Source organism: Montipora capricornis, chromosome 1 (genome assembly GCF_036669925.1).
Source record: "Montipora capricornis isolate CH-2021 chromosome 1, ASM3666992v2, whole genome shotgun sequence".
In the NCBI taxonomy this organism is placed as follows: domain Eukaryota; kingdom Metazoa; phylum Cnidaria; class Anthozoa; order Scleractinia; family Acroporidae; genus Montipora; species Montipora capricornis.
In genome coordinates, this window is record NC_090883.1 from 28,362,171 (window position 1) to 28,369,327 (window position 7,157).

The following is a 7,157-nucleotide window of genomic DNA, read 5'->3' on the forward strand; positions in this document are numbered from 1 at the left end:
GAACAATTCCCTCAGCGCAATAAACAACAAAAGGCTTTTCTTTGGACTTGTGAAGGGGAATTTGATCCACTACAATAGGCCATTTCTTGATACGCTGAGCATTCAAATTATGAGTTCGGGCCGCTTATGATGGATTCGACTGCAGGATGTGCACGAGTTGTCACAATTAAGTTAATATAATACATTACATAGCTCAGATGAATATAACTTAAACCGCGTTAACGTAAGACTTGAGCATAGTTATCGTTTACAAGAGGTTAAACACAAGTACAAATTTAGGAACCCCTCAAAATGATGTCGCAATCGCCAGATAATAAGAAGTAAGTAACAGTTGTTCGCAGTTTATATGTGTTCGACCGGAGATGAGATAAGGCATTCTTGCTTGTGATTTGTGCATTTTTTCCTTAAATTGGAGTCACTTTGCCTAAAAGAGAAATAAAGTTATAATGATTCCTACCTAAATAAGTCAATCTGCCACAAACTCCGCCGCTCTGCTATCAAGTGAGCACAACTTCTTCGAAACTTTTCCCCCGGACACTGGTTCAAGAGACGGAAGTTGGTTTGCAACGACGTCTGGGAGAATGGTGACGACAATCCCCGCCCCTCCACGCTCGAGGGGTTATCCCTGTGTGAGGTTGCATTGTGTTGTGGTGTTGCTTGAGTCTACGTACCTGCACTGGACCAAGTATTAGTGACTTTGAATTTGTGTTTTGCTGCAGTTTTGCAAGCTTCTGCATAATTTCTGAACGATTTTGTTGTGGAAGCGTCTTCATAGATTTGAGTTGAAGACACACCCTTGAAACTCGCCCGGTATGTCTAGTGTTGGGTTTGCCTAAACTCCGGAATCCGGGGTAAGAGCTTGAATCAAAGCAAATGTTTACTTACACCTCGCTGAGTAATTTGTCGGAAAAGCATCCAACCGTTTGGGCTTTTTCTTTTTTCTTGATCGTGGGGTGATCACATTATATTACACAAGTCTGTGGATCTCTTAAGGGTGCGTTTGATTGGCCCTACTACGGAATAAGAATAGGTGTACTGATAATTTGAAATAGAATGTTTGCCCTAGTTTTTATATCGAATCAAAACAATTGATTCCCAAGTACTTACAGCGGTTACCATTCACACGCGCCCCTTAACGACTTTTTTTCATTTTTCAAAATAAAAAAACCCAGTTACACGCGCTAAAAAATCGGCTTAGCACGGCACATTTTTGGCACAGCGCTGACCATTACGTAGTCTCCTACGCAGCCGTTCTTTGTGTGGTCACGCAACGCTCCTCCCCACACAAACAAGTGTTGTTTGTGGGGAGGAGCGTTGCGTGATCACACAAAGAACGGCTGCGTAGGAGACTAACCATTACGTAGCGGTCCCAAACGAAATGTGGCACCATACCCAAAGTTTTTGGGGTGCCGAGACTACCTCCTGTTGGAATCACGGTCAGCACGTCGGAATGGAAAATGATCTCGCTTAACACAAGTACCGGCTGGGTCTGTTTTCGATCTTCCGGAGGCTTCAGTCTATACTGGACGCAATAAGTGTCACAACTTTCTGGAATAAAAGAATTCATTCGATCAGTTTCTAAAGAGAAAATGCTGTGAAAAAGAGCTGTTGGATTACGACTTCGTTCACCTTATATATATTGCCTCCTTCTGCCTTGCAGGCAATGGGTAATTAGGGTAGGCACTTTCGCTAGTGACTGAGAAGACCGATTCTGGAGTTGCAACGCCTGTGGCAGTGTGAACAGGCGTAGGTTATCGCGTTCGACGGGTTGTTTTTGAAAGCCTTCTTCCTCAGTCTCTTCTCCTCACAGATCTTCATCCTTTCCTCTTCCCGTTTGCAACCCGTCTTGACAGCTTCCCTGTACTTAATAAGGTCGTCAGCCAGCGATTCCCAAATGTGTACACTGATTTTGGCTGCCTTCATGTCTCGTTGGCAGATGTCTTTGTAGCGAAGAAGCGGCCGCCTTGTCGATCGTTTGCCTTGAGCCATCTGTTCATAGAGTAGGTCGTTTGGAAGGCGCTCGGGACATGGATATGCAGTGGACATGGCCTAGCCAACGTAGTCCACGATCAGAGGAGGTACTGGATAGTTGGCAGTTCAGCAGTTTCAAACATTTCCTGGTTGGTGATCCCTATCCTTCCTTGAGTAACTTTTTCAATGGAAATCTGACATCACGTCAATCAGAAGGCGCATGCGGAAATAGTCCCGGTTCTCTGCCGTGCGTTTCATTGAAAAACATGGAAAAACTCTCAGGAACCTAAAGGATGAGGTGGTTTTTTCACCGGATGGGAACCGTTCCATCATTTTTCGTAAACTGTAGCATGGAATCTCTATTCGGACAAAAATGGAACTGATATTTTGAAAAGTGTATCAAAGGAGGGCCTTATTATGTCAACAATAAAAGCAAGGTGACACACGCGCTAACACCAACCCGGTTAACAACCCGGTGTGGTCCCCGGTGTGGCCAACACATCACGCATGCGCACAACCATTTCACCCAGTCAATTAGCAGCCATGGACATTTTTTTTTTGCGTATAAGGAATTTATTCACAAATAAAAACCTATATTCATCGAAGTGGCACTAAATAAACAAATACTAAACATGCTAAGTAAACCAATTACGCTATCAAACAATTACTAATTACAATCCTAATTACAATCCTAACTCGACGGAACTCGATCTGGACGCGTCGGCTTGTGGGCGGGCGGGCCCTCAGAGTCTGAAATTCTTGCAGGAGCACGCTTAACAGGCTTCTTTACATCCCTACTGGAAAACTTGCGCTGGGCACGGAGGACATAGTTAGTCATATAAGAACGATAATCCGGAGACAAACTGTGCTCGTCTATCAAACGAGAAACAAAATCAGCAACATCCTTACTGGACATTCAAGTGGCAGCATCGCGGGAAAGTTCTCCTAAAGTGGAAAGAAGAACAGGATCAGTTTTATCACGAAATAACGTAGGAGCAGCAGATGAAACAGGAGCGGAGGATTTAGGCAGCTTAGACGCATCAGGTACAGGAACACTGGGAACAGGAGGAACATCAGGCAAATTAGGAACAGGAGGAACATCAAGCGCAGGGATACTAGGAGCAGGAGGAACATCAGGCGCAGGAGCACTAAGAGCAGAGGGACGTCGGGCACAGAAACATTGGGAGCAGGAGGAAGATCAGACGCCGAAACAGGAGCAGGAGGAATATCCGGTACAGGAACATGAGCAACATCAGGACGAGGGGAAGGAGGGGGAGCTGCCGGGGCAGCGATCTCATGATCGCCAGACATCATCTCATCATCATCCTCCACCATAGACGCCTCAGAAGGAGGACGTAATCAGCATCATCGTCATCATCAGCAAGAGGTACAGTAGAAGACAAAACTTCGATCCCCGGGTGGATGGCACCCCAAGGCTGCCTGCACTCTCCAGCCATGTGACCGGGCCGAAGACAGCGCCGGCACAGACCAGAGAGCGGGCAGGAAGGACCACGATGACCGACTTCACGACAAATCGTACAATGGACAGGTTGACCAGGATACCAAGCGCGACAACTAAAATCACCGATCGTTACGAAATAAGGGATGTCAAGATCCACGGCTAGCTCAACCACACGATTACCATTGTAGATTGCAGGGAAATTGGCAAACGTACTACGGCGGACGGACAGAACGTCTCCATAAGACTCAAAAAAGGCTTTAAGGTCATCATCAGGAACCTTGAACGGTAGATCGCGAACATATACAGAACGAAACCTCAGATCTGCGCGAACAACACGGACGTGGACATCATCGAAAACAAGACCGGACGAGATCAAATCATCACAAGAGGCCTGATCCTTGAAAGTCAGACGAACAAGGCCGCCCCGCAAAAACTGCACACTGGTAACCTTTTCAGCATCTACTGCTTCCAACAGACGGGGTAACACCTCCGACAAACCACATGTACGGCACATTTTTCTCTTTCCGACAAGGACACTTCTTTATCCCAAGTGTTTGCTGATCTAAAGAACTGTGGTATCCGTGCTGCTGCGGTCAGATGTCTCCAACGCAACCCTAATGGCTTTGTTTCCGTGACGTTTTCCATCAGTGAGTACCGTGATCTCTTCCTTCGTAAATCTTCTTTTATCCGTCGTCATCTAATTCATCTTCTACGTGTACCTTTGTTGTCGTGTATGATACTCCCTTCGAGCTTTCTGATGAAGCACTGACCCATCATCTCGGCCGCTATGGATCTGTCCTCGGGTTCCGCAGATGTAATCTACAGGGCTATGAGGGCATCAAGAATGGAACATGCATTGTTAGGATGGAGCTATCTGAGTCGATTCCATCCTTCCTACGCTTCGGCAGGAAGTTTCTTAGAATCAAACAAGAGGGACAGGTTCCTACTTGCAGCGGAAAGTGCCATCTTCCAGATCATGTCGCAAAGGTGTGCCCTAACGTGGTATGCTTTAACTGTGACCAACTGGGTCACACCTTCAGCGACTGTAAAGAAGAAATCAAGTGCAGTATTTGCAAAGAGGACGGCCACTATGCCATTGATTGTAAATTATCTTGGTGGCGGCGCCCTGAAAAAGTTGACACTGGTGATAATGATGCTGCTCCTGCTCCCCTTCCAGAGTCTCGACCGTCACAGTCTCTCCCACAGCCTCTTTCAAATGAGCCTTCTTCCGATGGCCCGCCTCCCTCAATCCCTTTATCGCAGTCTTTACCTGATGTTCCTCCTTCACAGCCTTCTCCTGATGTACCTCCTACACCTTCCTGTGTTTTCCTCTCATCGCAATCATCACCGTCGCCATCTTCTGGTCAACCTTCATCACTGTCCCAGAACACCCCAAAGCAGCCCTCCACGCAGTCTTCCCAGTCTACATACATCGTCTCAGTCCCTCCTTTCGCCTGTTGAATCGCCGTCCCTATCTATTCCTTTGTCCCAAGAGCCTTCTCTTCCGTCGAGGATCATTTCTGGCTCTCCTACTTTGTCTGCAGTTGATTCGCAACGTTCTACTGCTCCTGATCAAGCTATTGCTGCGATGGAGATTCCTGAAGATCCTGGCCCTGCAGTTCCGCTGCGCCCATCAGATTCCTATCCGTCCTCCACCTCTTCGAGTTGCACCGAAGTTGCCTGCCAGGTTAGACTTCACAGATGGTCCACCTGCGCTTAAATCAACTTCGCCTATGCCGGTCAGTTCTAGTAAAAAGACTAAGAACCCTCACCCTTCATGACTTCCAAAATTCTTTCCTTAATTCTCGTGGTTTCAGTAAGCGTTTCCAAGATTATCTCATAGATAGTCTTCATACCTCTTATGACGTTTTCTGTTTTCAGGAAACGCAGATTACTGATCCTGAGGTTTTCCGCGTTTTCTCTTGTGTCTGGCGTGGATCTTGTTTTTGGTCCCCTGCTGTAGGCAAACAAGGTGGTGTCCTTACTTGCCTTTCTGAATCTTTTTCCGGCAACGTCAGTCGCTGGAAAAGAGACACGTCGGGGAGGGTTGTTAGTCCATTATTAAAACTTGACGATCTCAGGATTAATTTAATTAACATTTATGCTCTCACCAACTTTGCCGAAAAGAAAGTGTTTTTCAGAAGTTTGCATGAATACTTTTTATCTTCTGATGTCTTAATAATTGCTGGTGATTATAATTGTTACGATCACAACCTTGATAAGTTTGGCGGCAAGTTGTGCCTGCTAAGTGCCTTACTGATTTTCGTTTAGCCTTTTCTTTAATTGATGTCTGGCGCAAGCTAAATCCGAGATTGTGCCAGTGCACATGGTTTAATTCGGATTTTTTAATTGGTTTGCGTTTAGATAAATTTTTTGTTTCTAAGAACTTCATGCCTTCTGTTGTTTCTTGTGAAATCAGCCCTTGTGTTTTTTCCGACCATGATTTTGTTTGTCTTTCCTTCCAGCCCACTGGGAATAACCTCCTTGGTCCTGGCATTTGGAAGTTTAATAATTCACTTTTGAATGATGATGTGTTTTATTTGCCAGGGAAAAGAGCAGGGATCTCTCGCACGAGCGTGTTCTTTTAGTTAACCGGATTATTAAGCTAAGACTTCAGCTTACTTCTGGTAATCCCTCAGTTAGTCCTGAAATTTCCGAGCTCGAAAGTAAGCTTAAGGCTCTTACCTTGGAAGAGTTAGACGGTTTTAAAATCCGTTCTAGAGTTCAGTGTCTTGAGGAGGGAGAAGGGCCTACGCGATTTTTCTTTAAGCTTGAACGTGAACGCTTTGAGCGTAATTTTTGTTTCTTCTATTCTTAATTCTGATGATGTAGAGGTGTTCACGCGTGAAGAAATTGAACGTGTGCACGTGCGCTTCTATTCAGATCTTTTCACTGATGAGCGTATTGACGCGTTTTTTAAACAGCGTTGTTTAGAATCCGTTGAAAAGTCCCTTTCTCTCCCTCAACGCGCTTCGTGCGAGGGATCCTTGTCGTTTGACGAATTAACAATCTCTGTTAAGAGAAGTCACCGGGATCTGACTGACTATCAGTTGAATTTTATCTTCATTTGTGGGAGACTTTGGGCCCCCTTTTACTCTGTGTTTCTAACCAGTGTTTCTCAGATGGCGAGCTTTTTGGCTCGATGAAAGGTAGCGTCATCCGCCTAATTTTTAAGAAGCGTGGTGATATTAAGCACTTAAAAAACTGGCGGCCCATCTCTCTTTTGAATGTGGACTATAAGATTATTTCTAAAGCGATCACCTCTCGTCTTTTCAAAGTTCTTGAATATATTGTCCACCCTGATCAGACTTGCTCTGTTCCTGGCCGAAGTATTTTTTCTGTTACTCTTTTGCGTGATGTTTTGGACTACATTCAACGGACGGATGAATCCCCAATCTTAGTGAGCCTTGACCAGGAGAAAGCCTTTGACCACGTCAACCGTTCCTTTCTCTTGCATCTTCTCCAGGTTTATGGTTTTGGACCCGAGTTTTGCCGGTGGATCTCAACATTTTACAATGGTGCCTTTATGCAGATTATCTTAAACGGTTGGCTATCTCAGAGGATTTCTCTTACGCGTGGGGTGCGTCAGGGGGACCCTTTGTCTCCCTTACTTTATGTCCTTTGTGTCGAGGTATTAGCGTCCCTCATTCGCCGTTGTCCAGGGGTTGAGGGGTTCCTCCTCCCTGGTGCCAGAGGGCGGCAAGCACGTGTTCGCTTGTGTGCC

At 45.7% G+C, this 7,157-nt stretch overlaps 1 protein-coding gene across 1 annotated transcript in view; it reads right to left on the reverse strand.

Annotated features, from left to right (window-relative positions):
- The window catches only part of LOC138013979 (D-inositol 3-phosphate glycosyltransferase-like), a 14,536-nt gene extending 13,996 nt beyond the window's left edge, over positions 1-540 (reverse strand). The window contains exon 1 of the mRNA XM_068861015.1: positions 458-540. The gene's annotated coding sequence lies outside the window, so the exon portion shown is untranslated. The remainder of the gene's footprint in view (positions 1-457) is intronic.
- Positions 541-7,157: the final 6,617 nt, after the last annotated feature.